The sequence below is a fragment of the Puma concolor genome, chromosome D1, assembly GCF_028749965.1.
Source record: "Puma concolor isolate L17-30 chromosome D1, mPumCon1.1.hap2, whole genome shotgun sequence".
NCBI lineage: Eukaryota > Metazoa > Chordata > Mammalia > Carnivora > Felidae > Puma > Puma concolor.
The window spans coordinates 37525568-37539935 of NC_141676.1; the positions used below are offsets into that span (position 1 = coordinate 37525568).

General features: G+C 37.0%; 1 long non-coding RNA gene across 2 annotated transcripts in view; it reads right to left on the reverse strand.

Annotated features, from left to right (window-relative positions):
* LOC147576595 (uncharacterized) overlaps positions 1–14368 on the reverse strand; it is a 229236-nt gene that overhangs the window by 64037 nt on the left and 150831 nt on the right. For both annotated transcript variants that reach the window (XR_015240955.1, XR_015240954.1), the window contains exon 5: positions 5814–6004. This is a non-coding gene — a long non-coding RNA (uncharacterized LOC147576595). The remainder of the gene's footprint in view (positions 1–5813; positions 6005–14368) is intronic.

Here is a 14368-nt window from a genome sequence, read left to right on the forward strand (position 1 = left end):
GGTTAAATAGACTTTGGGAGGTTGTTGATACCGTCTGGTGCTGAAGTCTAAAGTCAGCTGGGGAGGCAGTAAGGAAAGGAAGAAGGACATCCAATGGGGACAGCAGAGATTAAAAGAAAATTGTGAGGATAGGTGAAATCCACGTGGACAGACTGGACCTTGTGTGGATCTCCAACTGCCTCTAAGCCTCTAAATATGATGAGGAGGCTGTCCTGCAGATGAAGCTGGCATCCTTGGCTCTGAGGAGAACAAACACCTGGTCCAGGAGTCGCAAAGGTAAAAGAGAAGACAAGCAGGAACTGGAGTTGCCATGGGTCAAATGCTGGCCCACATCTGAAAAGGTAAGTGATAACAGCAGGTAAGGGATAACACGTGTGAACTGCCTCGTGCCTACTGACCTAGTCTAACCTCATGTGTGGGAAAAGAATACAACTACTATTTCACTACTGTCTTCCAATTTTCATTAACAAAATCTAGCTCAGACTAAACCCAGAATGATAAAGGGAAGGGATTTCTGAGAAATGTAGTTCTAGCTATGCTAAATTGACACAATATAATTTCAGTACAATTCACCGTTGTCAACTTGACATTTACACACACTTTTATTAGTCATACTTAAAATAATTTCTAAGTAAACAATAGCACAATTCTGCTTCCATACAACATAAGGCAACTGTCCCTTATACAATCCTCTCCCCAAAATGAGATACAAAGTCCCTTTATCCATCCTTAGGTGATGTTCATTCCTCTTCTACCTCAGGCACATGCCTCTTTGATATCTTATAAATCAAACTATGATACAATATTAACTACTATTAATACTTCTTATTTTAGATGCTAGGCAAATGTAAGAGGAAAAGATTTAAAAAGTTAACATATATACAAGTATATGCATATCAAAATGAGAAATACTATCCATAACTATTATAGTTCTCATTTCTGCCATTGGTCATGTGATCATAATTGTTATTTATAATTACATTGTTTTCCCACTTTTTGCTTCAGCAAGCACCTTGTCCAGTTATGATTTTAGTTGAGGTCATGAGCGTCCCTCTTGTATTTGATTGTTTTCATTTTCCAGTGACTTTAATCACTGGGTACGGAAGTACTAAGAGGGGCCCCAGAGGATCTCCTACATTCTAGACATACTTCTCTTTACCCCATTACAGCCAAATTTCTCAGATAATCAGAATCAATCATCTCAGACAGAACACCATTACTCTCTTTGCCTATTGATTCACTAATATGAGGAGCCCAAAGAAGCCAAGTGGTAGTTAAATTTTGATTTAATGGAACTATTGATGTAGGCCTAGGTTTAAATATTTCTCCCTTGGGGAAAATCAAGACAAGCAAGTCGAGAGGTGTTGAGTATAGGCAACAATAATGATGTTAGTGGATCTCAGTGTAATAGTGAGAAGTCACTCCTATTTCACTCCTTGTTTTCTGGATTTGTGAATACTAATTATGAGAGAAAGAGCAGCATATGACAGCTGCTGCTGTAGACAATTTGTCACATCCTAGAGGACAATACCCAAACCCCACAAGGTTTAGTCATCCAGTTGGCATCTCAGAAGGCCATGGCATCATTGTATCAGGACAGTTGCTTCAGAGTGATGGGGGATCATGAGAACAATACATTTCATAAGCATCTCTGCACTTCTGTTCTATAAAACAAATGTCTTGATCAGGAACTATGTTGTATGAAAAGAGGTACTCCTTAAGATCACAGATGGGATTTGGGAGAAGGATTGCAGGCAATAAAAGCAAATCCATATGTACAATAAATGTCTCTTCCTTTGAGAACAAAGCCCTGCTCATCTCCTGATGGAAGGATGTAGGTGGGTGCCCTGGAGAAGCCCTACTGGAGAGTGTTTTTCTGTAGATGTACTTGATAGACACTATCTTGCCACCCATCCCTTCACTGTCCTCATTCCTCATGCATTAAAAATATCTTTTTTATGAACTCTGTGCTTATCTGCTACAGGCATTGATGCCTTTGTAAAATCCTGATCCTTTTTGTTTATGACATCTCAGTGGAGGCTTTAGAAATGATTATGACTCATATTAGAGCAAATAGCAGACAGCATGAGAGGGAGAAAGCTGTAAAAATTATATTTTCATGTAAGTTTCTTCAGCAGCATAAATTTATCTTTATTATTTGCTTAAAAAATAAATCAATATCTGCCCATTCTGGGTTTAATTTGAGTGCTTTGAATCTGACACTGGATTCTTTTAGATGCGCCAAATTCTATCTTCTCCCTAGTATGGTCTAAATTGTGTCCCCCAAATGTCATGTTGAAGTCCTGACTCCCAGTTCCTCAGAATGTAACTTTATTTAGACATGTGGTCTTTAAAGAGGTGATTAAGTCAAAATGAGGTCTTTAGGCTGGACTCTAGTCCAATATGACTGGTGTCCTTATAAGAGAAGGAAATTTAGAGACAAAATGATATGAGATGAACACATGCAGAAGGACAACAATGTGAAGACACAGTGAGGAGACAGTCATCTGTAGGCCAAGAAGAGAGGCCTCAGGAGAAATCAAACCTGCCAATACCTTGATCTTGGACTTGTAGAGTCCAGAAATGTGAGGAAATACATTTCTGTTCTTTATGCTACCCAGTCCATGGCATCTTGTTATGGAAGCCCTAGGAAACAAATACACTACCCAACTGGTAATGAACGTTTTATGTGCATGTTTTCCCCCTTGCAAGGTCATAAACTACTGGAAATAGTTACCGTGTCTTTTCACTTTGCATCATCATCACAGCAACATGTGGGACACAGTAGTTCCTTGATAAATATTTGTCACATTAATAATAGAAGGAAAAGAATTCTTAGATTTTGAAGCAACAATTATTTTAAGTGATAAGTATCTATTTTAAACTTGGAACAACATAACCATGAAAACTTGGAAGTTATTATATTTTTGGAGCATGCCTCTTTCATTTAAAAAGATTGACAAAGGGACACCTACATGGCTTAGTTGGTCAAGCGTCCAGCTCTTGATCTCAGCTCAGGTCATGATCTCACAGTTCATGGGATCAAGCCCAGCATCAAGCTCTGTGCTGATAGCGTGGAGCCTGCTTGGGATTCTCTCTCTCCCTCTCTCTCTCTGTCCTTCCCACCCACCCCCACAAAACAAATATATAAAATTTTTAAAAATTTGCAAAATGTTATATGAAAATAATAATATAAATCCATGAAGGCTTTACAAGCGACATTTGGGAGAAGTAATGAGAATCAAACAAATGGTGCTTCTTTAGATGTGTTTGTAAAGAAGTCACAAAGCAGTTACATGTCTTTCTCTTTTCACTCTGCATTCAATCCTTCACTCATTCAGCAAACAATTATTAAGGGACTGCTTACCTGTGTGTTGGTTACTAGGACTGGAGAGATAAAGGGATGGCCATTCTTTCAAGAAATAAATTATTTTATTTTGCTGAGTAATGATTTGGTGAGTTTACATACATTAACAAAAAAAGTCTATTGAAACTATTTCAAGGCAAAGCCCTATATCCAGTAAAGGCATCTTAAATACTCCATACACTCATAATAAAAGAGACCTGAATTCACCTGAAAGTTCTAATGCCCAACTGAATTTACTCACTGCCTTGCCCCCAAAAATAGGATCCAGATGACAGAGAGTGGTGGTTGGTGGTGGAGGATAATTTCTACAGGTTTTCATCTTGAACTCTGCTGTCTAGCCAGGCAAAAGTGTTGTCTAAGAGCAGCATCACATTTTTCGACTGAAAATCACAGCAGACGTCACTTGGTACAGTACAACATGCCATCCGGCCACATTAGCAAGACTACAGTGAATTTTTAGCAACATATTCTCTTCAAATCTTGTAAATTACATCTTCAAAATGTCTTCCTCATTAATTTGCTCTTCTTTAACAACCATATCATGTTGATTAGCCTTTTTAGTTCCACTGTCTTGTAATAAAGTTCATCGTCCATGCCACCATTTGGTTCTCTCGCCAAAACACAGATCTGATTATCTCATTTCCTAGCTCGAATCATTCCAGGTCTCGTTCTTGTCTACAGGATGCCAAACAAACTTCTCGGCAAAGCAAACCAGACCCTTCATATTCTAGCACCCCAGATTCTGTATTCTTGCTCCAAACTTTCTCTAACACATTGGGTAAGTAGCCACTGACAGAACACAATGTGCTCTCTTGCATCCCTTTGCCAATGCATAACTACGGCCAGAACTGTATGTGCTCTACTTCATCTGCTTATAAATATATACTCATCCTAACCTCATTCTGCAAAACATTAGTAAACATGAGGTCTTAAGTATTGCACCAGAAATGAAGGATAAAAGATGATTAGAACATGTTTCCTACATTCCAAGATAGTACTAGGGAAAATATGCATGTAAATAAATATAACTTTGCAGAAACAGTTTTAACAAATACAATAAAATAATGTATGAGAAGAGGAAGAACGATGGAAAGTTAAAAGGAAGGGACTTTGGAGCTAGAATTTAAAACGATGTCAGAGGGGGCGCCTGGGTGACTCAGCCGGTTAAGCCTCTGACTTCGGCTCAGGTCATGTTCTTGTGGTTTGTGAGTTTGAGCCCCAAGTTGGGCTCTATGCTGACAGCTCGGAGCCTCGAGCCTGCTTCGGATTCTGTTGTCTCCCTCTCTCTCTCGGTCTTTCTCTCTCTCTCTGCCCCTCCCCCACTCGTGCTCGCTTGCTCACTCGCTCTCAAAAATAAATAAACACTAAAAAAAATAAAACGATGTAAGAGGCACACATGTGAGGACAGGTGGAGGTTGGAAAGGACACAACAGGCAGAGGAAACAGAATACACACAAGCATTGAGATGAACAGCAGGAAGTGGGCAAATCTGGCTTGATCTTCCCGAAGATAAATGTGCAGAAACAGAGGCGGATAAAAGAGATACAGATTCAGCTTTGTATTGTAAATACATTAATATCTCTTCTTTTTTTCACCCACAGTGTTCTTTAGATATAGTATGTGAGTGAAAAATTAAGTTCTATGTCAAAGCCTTCTCATCTCAAATCAGACACCAAGGCACCTTTATGTTCATATCTGTTATTTATTTAACTGTTATTTACAACATGTATGTATGTTTATAAACATGTGTGTGCTTTTTTTCTAAAGTTCACTTATTTGTTTTGAGATAGAGTGTGTGAGCAGGGGAGGGGCAAAGAGAGAGGGAGAGAGAATCTGTCAGCGCAGAGCCCCATGGGGGTTTGAACTCACAAACTGTGAGATCATGACCTGAACTGAAATCGAGAGCCAGACGTTTAACTGGCTGAGTCACTCTGGTGCCCCAAAATGTATGCGCTTTTAATATAGAATTTTTCTCATTACAGACTGTTTCAAAATACTATTCAAACATGAGACCAAACAGCTTGGGAAAATATCTGATAGCTAAATGTTTTGTAAGTATTTTAGCACATCTCTAATTGTTTTTTGCCTGATCGCACTTAGTTGCATGAATTTCAAAAATAAAGAAAGTGGAAATAATGTATAATGGCTGATCTGAATTTCTAATTATAAACTATTTTACTACCAGGAGGGCTCACTTTTAGGGGAATATTATAAAGGCAAACAAGAAGTAGTTCCACTTATTAGAGTTCTTGTGAAGTTTGTCTAAAAGAAATATAATTGATGCTCTTTTGGAAGGACAAAATGAATGTTCTGTACGTAGGAATTGTAATTATGGCTAAACAGTTGACAGGTCATAAAATAATATATTCATTACATAAAGTTGCAATAAAATATTAATTTCAAGTCCAGCAATCTGTCTTTATGTAGAACGTATCTGATTACTCACCAAATGTTCTTGTCAGATGAACAAAGTTTTTTTTTTTTTTTCCAACTCACAAATTACCATCAGTTAAAGGCTTTTCACTGAAACCTCTCAAGATGCGAGTCCAATATGCAGATTTCTTATTACAGCTACTGAGTAGAAACAGAAGTCTCCAGTTCCTTCATTTTTCTCATACTTAAAAGTTGAAAGAGCACCTGAAAAATTATGAAAAACAAGAAGTTGAACTCAAGAGTTACTGGAAAAATTCAACAGTAGTTAGAAATTGAGCTCTGATCCTTTTATGACTATTTGAAACTGATGATAAACTTTCCTTTTATCTTTTTAACCTTTGAGACATGAACTGACCACAAGCCTCCTCTCCAGACCCATCTGTCTCCAACTCCCCTTGCACTTAACATTTGCCAGCCACAATGACCTTCCTTTCATGCCTTAAGTCTGTCACCATTTCTGAGACTTTCACAACCTCTTTCCTCTGTCCAGGCGCACTGTTTCCCTTCTTCTCCCCTTTTATTAAGTAGCTACAACTCAGCTCATGTGCCTCAACCTCAGTATCCCTTCTTGGCTGGCACCTTCTCTGGATTAGATCCCCTCTTTGCATGACTCACAGCGCAAAGTATTACTTGTTCTGTTCCTTGTTCATACATTGACAGCATGGCAGAGAGGTTCAAGAGTGTATGTTCTGAAGTCAGAACACAAGGGTTTAAATTCCAGCCATGCTGTTTATAAATTGTGTAAGGATGGTAGGGGTAAAGTTTAGGGCATAATATACACACACCTACGCTTCTAGAGACAATATATCTAGGATCAAAGCCTTAGTCTTCCATTTACTGGCCTGTGACATCTTGGGTAAGTCATTAACTTCCATGGGCCTTGGTTTCAGCAACTATAAAATATGGTCGTTAATACTGTACCTAACTTACAGTACCTGTCAGATAAATGTCAAGTATCATATAAGATATATGAAATTCTTACATAGGCAAGGATGCAGTTTAATACCTGGCATATATTAAGCAATCAATAGCTTTTTTGATATATTTGTTATATTTGTGATAAAATATATACCCCATTATAAATATATCACCAGTTGTGTGTTTGTTAAATGTTTGCTCCCCAGCTACACAGGAAGATTCATGAAGATAACAATGATATCCATTTATTGGGTAGTGTATTCCCAAGACCTAACCCAGCATCTGGTATACAGAACATGTTGAATAAATATAGCTAGTCAATAAATAAATACATCTCTCCTTTCAAGTGAAAGTTACGAAATCAACTAACCTGCAGTAACTTGTTGGTGTTCTTGTGAGATTTCAATTAAGCAACATATATTAAAAACACCTACCACACTGCCAGAACTACAGTGAGTATTCAACAAATGTAATTTGTTTCTCTTCTTCTCAGGTCACTAAGAACACCTGTATCTCTTCAGAGCACCACATTTGTGATCTCTGTCAATAATATGCATCTTCACTGTGTCATTAGGACAACTTCCAGAACATGAAATACTGTTCTTTTATAACTTTAACTAGTTATGGTAGTTTCCTTGGGAAAATGGTTGATGGAGCTCTTTACACTATAATTCCAGAAGTTTTCCTTAAACTGATTTTTACAATTTGCTCTTTCTGTAGCTCTTTGGGCCACCTTGGAAAGTCACACTGAAAAGTAAGACAAGACCAGGTGATCTCTATCACATATTTGCACGTATTCCCTGTTGAAGGGACAGTAAATTCTCAGCAATCATTGGAAATGACATTGTGTAAGCATGCAATCACACATACACACACACACACACACGAGTCCTAACTGAACTAAAATTTATGTAACTCTTCATTTCGCTGACATTTTTCAATAGCTGCTGTTCTAACCAAGACTTTAAAATCGTTTTAAGTCATAAGATGCTGAATGTGGACAGCTGCACTTGTCTCTTCCTATATTTGAAATTCAAGGGCCATAGAGCTTCATTGAGAAAAAGCACTGGGAAAGCTTTTATCTCTAGCATGTTGAGGGACAGGTTAGAAGATGCACTTGCACCATTAGGAAACCACAGGAGGCCCTGAAAGCCTGTCTCATATTTGACCTCTGCTGGTGGAACAATTCCTGGTCATGAGCCCCTTCCTCCACGGGTATGCTGTCAATTTGTCTAGTTCCTTCAATTTGATGACTTACTCTCTCCTGCAGATTCACTTATCAACGACTGGTCAAACTTGACTTGCTGGTTTATAGATGTTTTCTGAACATTATTTGAGATGGGTCAACAATTCTGCTCCAAATTTAATGACTGGCAGTCACAGGGTTAGATCACTATAAGGATAGTTCATAGACTATCCCTCTGTCACTTAAAATTTACTTCAGTATCAATATGTGGTTGACATTTACTAAGCAATGTTTAATAGGAGCCAGATGCTTTACTGAGTGATTTGTATACATGCTGTTTAACTATAATAACCTTGAGACACTGGTATGGTGAAATGATGTAGAAATTTTTGTGGTGATGGTTATACAACTATGTAAATATACTAAAAACTATTGTACAATTTAATAGCATGAGTTATATGTCTGTGAATTATTAATAAAGCTGTTATAAAATCAGTTTGAGTTATTTTTTTCTTTTCTGCCTCTGCTGGACAGAGAATCCATAAACATTCTAGCACAATGCTATTCTCTCTGGATCTTCATGCTTACTATACCTTTATACCCTTCATTCTCCCACTTAAAACAGATGGACACTTTCACCAATAACTTACTCACATGTTTTTGCTTCTGAGATTGTTTTTACCTATTTTTCTCTCTGAATGAATACTCTTCTTGCACATATCCATATCCCTGAATCCTCTAGTCATGTCACAGAAATTGAGAATCCACTATGTCCTCAGCACCAAGCAAGGCACTGGAGACATTTTGTAATAAAAATACACAAGTAATAGAACATATTTAAAAAAAATCCTTTTCACCCTGTTAGAAGGGAATTTCCCTCTCCTTCGGAATTCTCTAGCACTTTACTGAAGCATCCCATAGCTTGTACTATTCTCTGCCATGCCTAATGATGGTTTGCAACTCTTATGAAACTTCCTAGCTATTCTGTAGACTTCTGGTACAGAGACTCACATCTAATTATACATTTCTCAAGCCACATGATGCTCTAGGTGGAATATTACGACTCCTAGTTAAGATGTGCTTCATAAGCAGCATATACTTCTTTATACTGACTTACTTTCAATTGCTCCATTTACATGTAAAATAATTAAAGATAAAGCTAAGTTCATAACTATCAACTTTTTGCTTATTTTATACTAGACCAAACTATTTTAGGTTAATTTTTATTACTTTTGCCTTCTTTTGAATAATGAAATGTTTCCCCCTCTATTAATTTCTTTGCCATAAAATCTGTTTTAATTTTTTACTAGTGGCTCTAAATATTATTACAGTATAAATCTTTACTTATTAAATCCAATAAAAATTTTACTTTTTTCTTTGCTAATGCTAAAAAATTAAAACATTTTAACTTTATTTACCTCTCCTTCTATTTCTTATTATTGTTAACATATATAAAAGGTATACATGCATTTAAAACACACAAGACTGGGCGCCTGGATGGCTCAGTCAGAAGAGCAGGCAACTCTTGATCTTGGGGTTGTGTGTTCGAGCCCCACGCTGGATGTAGGGATTACTTAAAAATAAAATATTAAAAAAATAAAATATATAAGACATTACCATTTGTGAAGAAAAATAAGACTCAGTTCTTCCTCCCGTTTTTTTTTTATTCTTATACTAAAACCATACTCGGCACTTCTGAAACCAGATGTATGGGCTTTTTTCCCCACACCAAGCAATTCTCTGTGGCACCAACTGGGTATTCTACAATTTAAATTAATTCTGACACTCTCATCCTCGACATAGCATCACTCCAGAGCTCAGGTCCACAAGACAGCCTCCCCCTACTTCATATGCCAATTGTTAAGGCCAGGTATTACCTGTGCTTATGACCAATCACTTAAAAATCACAGATTCCAAGGGCCATTTCTTTGGATTCGATTAATTGGCTAGAGTGGCTCACAGAACTCAGGAAAGCAGTTGTCTTATTGTTTACCAGTTTATTATAAAAGGATATGATAAAGGATACAGATGAGTATCCAGATGAAAGGGACATATGGGGCAAGTATGTGGGAAGAAGCTTAGAGCTTCCATGCAGTCTCCAGGAGCACCACTCTCAACCCTTCACAAGTTCAGCAACCAGGATTCTCTCCAAACTCCATACTTTGGGAATTTTTGTAGAGGCTTTATCGTGGACACATGATCAATCATTAATTCTTTCCAGCCCTTCTCCAGAGAATGGGCTAGGGTTGGGCTAAAAGTCCCAAGCTTCTAATCATGACTTCTGGTGACCCAGTCTCCATCCAGGAGCCCACCAAGACACATGTCATTAGAACCAAAGATGCTGCCACCATCTAGGAAATTTCAAAGGCTTTAGTTCAGTGTCATGAACCAAGGTCAAAGACCTAATATTAGAAAAAACGATGCGCCTAGTGCTCTTATCACTTAGGAAATCGCAAGGGCTTTAAAATCTCTGTGTTAGGAAGAAAGGGCAGAAATCAATTATATATTTTCTATTATTTAAAACTAATTTTTTAACAGTTTTAATATTTGGCCTATGTATTTACATTTGCCAACACATTTGCACTATCCTTTTTCTATATCCCTTCTACAATATGTGTTTTTCTCCAGGACCATTTTCTTTCTGCCTCAAGAGCTCTCTTTAATATTTCTTCAGTCCTGGTTTACTAACAAAAATTATCAGTGTTCATAGGTGTGGAGACACTTTTATTTTGTCTTCATTTTAAAGGATCATTTTGCTTTGTACAAAATTTACATTGAGTTATTTTCTTCTGACATTTTTATTTTTTTAATGTTTATTTATTTATTTGGAGAGGAGGGGAAAGGCTAAGAGACAGAGGGAGAGAGAGAATCACAAGCAGGCTCCATGTTCAGCATGGACCCCAATGCAGGGCTCAATCCCATAACTATGAGGTCATGATTTGAGACAAAACCAAGAGTTGGAGCTTAACCAAGTGAGCCACCCAGGCAACCCTCTTTTGACATTTTTAAAAAAATTTTTTTTTAACGTTTATTTATTTTGGAGACAGAGAGAGACAGAGCATGAACGGGGGAGGGTCAGAGAGAGGGGGAGACACAGAATCCGAAACAGGCTCCAGGTTCTGAGCTGTCAGCACAGAGCCCGACGCGGGGCTCGAACTCACGGACCTCGAGATCATGACCCCAGCCGAAGTCAGCCGCTTAACCAACTGAGCCACCCAGGCGCCCCTCTTTTGACATTTTTAATATGTTATTCCAATGACTTCCTGTTGCCATAATTTCTGTTAGAGGGTCAGCTTAAGGTCTCACCGTTCTTCCTTTAACATCATGCGTTCCCCCAACTCACTCTCACCCCCATCATGATTACTCTTAACAATTGTTTATCTTTGTTTCTCAATGATCTTCTGTGTTGCACCTATGTATTATAGTCTTTGTATTGTTAGTCTTCAACTTCACAGAACTTCCAGAAAAAAGGTTTAGTCATTATCTCCCCATTATTATTTCTGCTCTGCTTTTTTTCCAGTCTTATGAGGGGAATCTATTTAGACATTTGTTAGATCTTTACACTTTTACTCACATATCTCTTAAACTCACTTTTATGTTTTCCTTTATTTTTTTATCTCTGTGCTTCAGTTAGGCATTTTGTATCAATAATTCTTTTTGTTCACTTTTTCTGATCTGTGCTGCATTTATCCTTCTGTCAAAAAAATTATCTTTATTTCATATGATGTGTCTTTTAATTTTAGAATTTACGCTTTATTCCTTATTTGAGATTCTGATTCTTCATCTTTTATTGTACAGTAAAACTCTGGTTTACGAGCATAATTTGTTCTGGAAACATACCTGTAATCCAAAGCACTTGTATATCAAAGCAAATTTCCCCATAAGAAATAATGGAAACTCAGATGATTTGTTCCACAACACAAAAGTATTCATAAAAAATGATTACAATACTGTAATACAAAAGAAAAAGAAAAATAAACAAATTAACCTGCATTTACCCTTGAAAATCTTCATGACTGGTGTGAAGGAGACAAGAGACGGGGGTTTATTGTGTCGGACGACTTTCACTATCACTAACAGTATCACTGCTCTCTATTGGCTCAATAGAATCCTTTTCTTTTCGTGCAACTTTAACATGGAACCTATCCAATGACACTTGCTTTTGCGTCCTTTAGAAGATTTTGTGAAAGTGTGAGATGGCATTGTTGTAAAACAGATTCATCACTCACACTGCTACAGCTTTATTTATGTAATATTTTCCTACAAAATTTTGCACTGTTTCCCCATTTACACATCCCCCTAATCTTATCTGAAGTGAGGGATTCCTCCACCTCTTTTCCTCCTCCTCGGCAGATGAGATGCAGAAGTAGACTCCTTATAAAATCTTGCAATTTCAGACACTTGCCCACATCACTCGTACTTCTCAATTATTTCCTTCTTAACTTCGACTTTAATCATCTCTTTCTTCTTAGTGCCTTTCTTTTCAACCTATTTCTGCATGGGAGCCATGGTATACACTCACACGGATATTGACTACAGTACAATATTAATAAGCTTTTGTCATATAATGTATTTAATGTAACTGGCAATAAGGAAGCAGAGGAAAGGGTCTATATCTGCAGGCAGCCTAACCCAGAATGAAGCAAAGCATTCTTAAGCTCACTCATATGAAAAGCAAAGGGCTGTCCATAGGTGCTTTGAAGTGACAAAAATGTACTAGTGCCAGTTGTGGGCACCTTCCGGTGTTTTGAAAAATCACTGATTCCTGCCAAGTGCAGCATCCTGAGACCAAGCATCTGAGCATGGGAGATGATCACCCACAATCCCACAGTGAGGGAGAGAGAGAGAGAGAAAGAGAGAGAGAGAGAGAGAGCACTGGCTCAGTCGTGATCATGTGAACTTTTGGCATTATGTACTACATGTATTGCAAGACATTGCTCATTTATCAAGTTAAAATGTATTAGAAATATTTGCTTGTCTTGTGGAACACTCACAGAACAAGTCATTTGCAATCCAAGGTTTTACTGTATTTATTTCTATTCATTCCTATGGCCAAATTTATTTTAAATTCCTTGCCATCCATCACCTAAACTTACATCATTTTTAGTTGTTTTCATTGTTTGTTTTTAAACTTGGTTTTCATTTATGCTCCCTGTGTTTTGTAATATATGGTAATTTTTGATTACCAGAAATGGTATATAAAACAATAACAGAGGCTACAGATATTATATTCTTCCATAAAGGGTTTGCAACTCTCTCTGCTAGGCTAACAGAGTGGTGGAAGATTATGACCATCAATTCAGGAATGTGATGAGGCAAGGACTGTTCACAGTACTATAAGCATCATTCTACCACTGACTTGTCCAGAGTCATCTATAACATTGCAATGACAGCCCGGGGCAGTCTATAAGTTTCCACCTTAGAATAGGCTGCAACCTCTAATTTGTATCTCATGATTTTGCTGAAATTCTATTTGGTATGTTGGTAGAATTATGTTTAATTTCTTAGTATCCATAAAATATAGCCCAGATTTCGGCAAATGTCCTGAGCATAAACCCAAGCATGCGCCAAGGCCAAGGTCTTCAAAAAGCACTGTTTTTTTTTTTTCCTTTGGCCCTTTCAACATTCCTAAACAAATACAAAATTTGAATCTCAACTGCTTGGAGTAAGCAGAATTGGCAAATCCCCCTGGGGAAAAGTGGCTACAGAATTAAGTGTACCTCTTTAAGATTCTTGCCACGATGGTGATTTAGTTGCCTCAGTTTCTATTTCTTCAGCATCTAACCATTATACTCATATAAATAATGTCTCTGTTTCATATCCATTTTTTGCTGTTCTTGGTGGGAGTTATAGTATATGACTAGCTTGGTCCATCCTATCTTATGACAGAACTATAAATGAAAGTTTTTTTATTTTTAATAAATTATTCTATTCTCTTTGTCATAATACTAAATCACATAGCATGAAATAAACTAGGGGGAACACTATAAAGTACCTGTCAATATAAGATGATTGTAACAAATTCAAGAATACTTATATAATTCTTATTGCCAAATCATATTCTGCCAAATTGAAGCATCTGTAAGAGAAATGCCAATTCATAACATTTACGAATCAAAATGTCCAGAAATTGTATCTCTAAAAGTCTATCTCTATAAAGCTAAAGTACATTAGCACATTTCCATTTAAATAGAATTCAGGAGCTCTAAGTTAATTTAAAAAATCTATCTTCATAGTCATGTGGAAAACACCTTTGAATTGGTATGAAAATAATGTCAGATTTCTGCACAAATTTGAAGTAAAAACAAAATGCAAAGTTGGCATAAAAAGACTCTAGCTTTTTAATATTTGATACCTATTCAAATAAATTAACTGAAATAAAAATCCTTTCAGAATGAACTATACGTCATAAATTGTTTTGTGTTTTTAAGATTTAGGGTTCTAGAGAATATGATTCAGACATC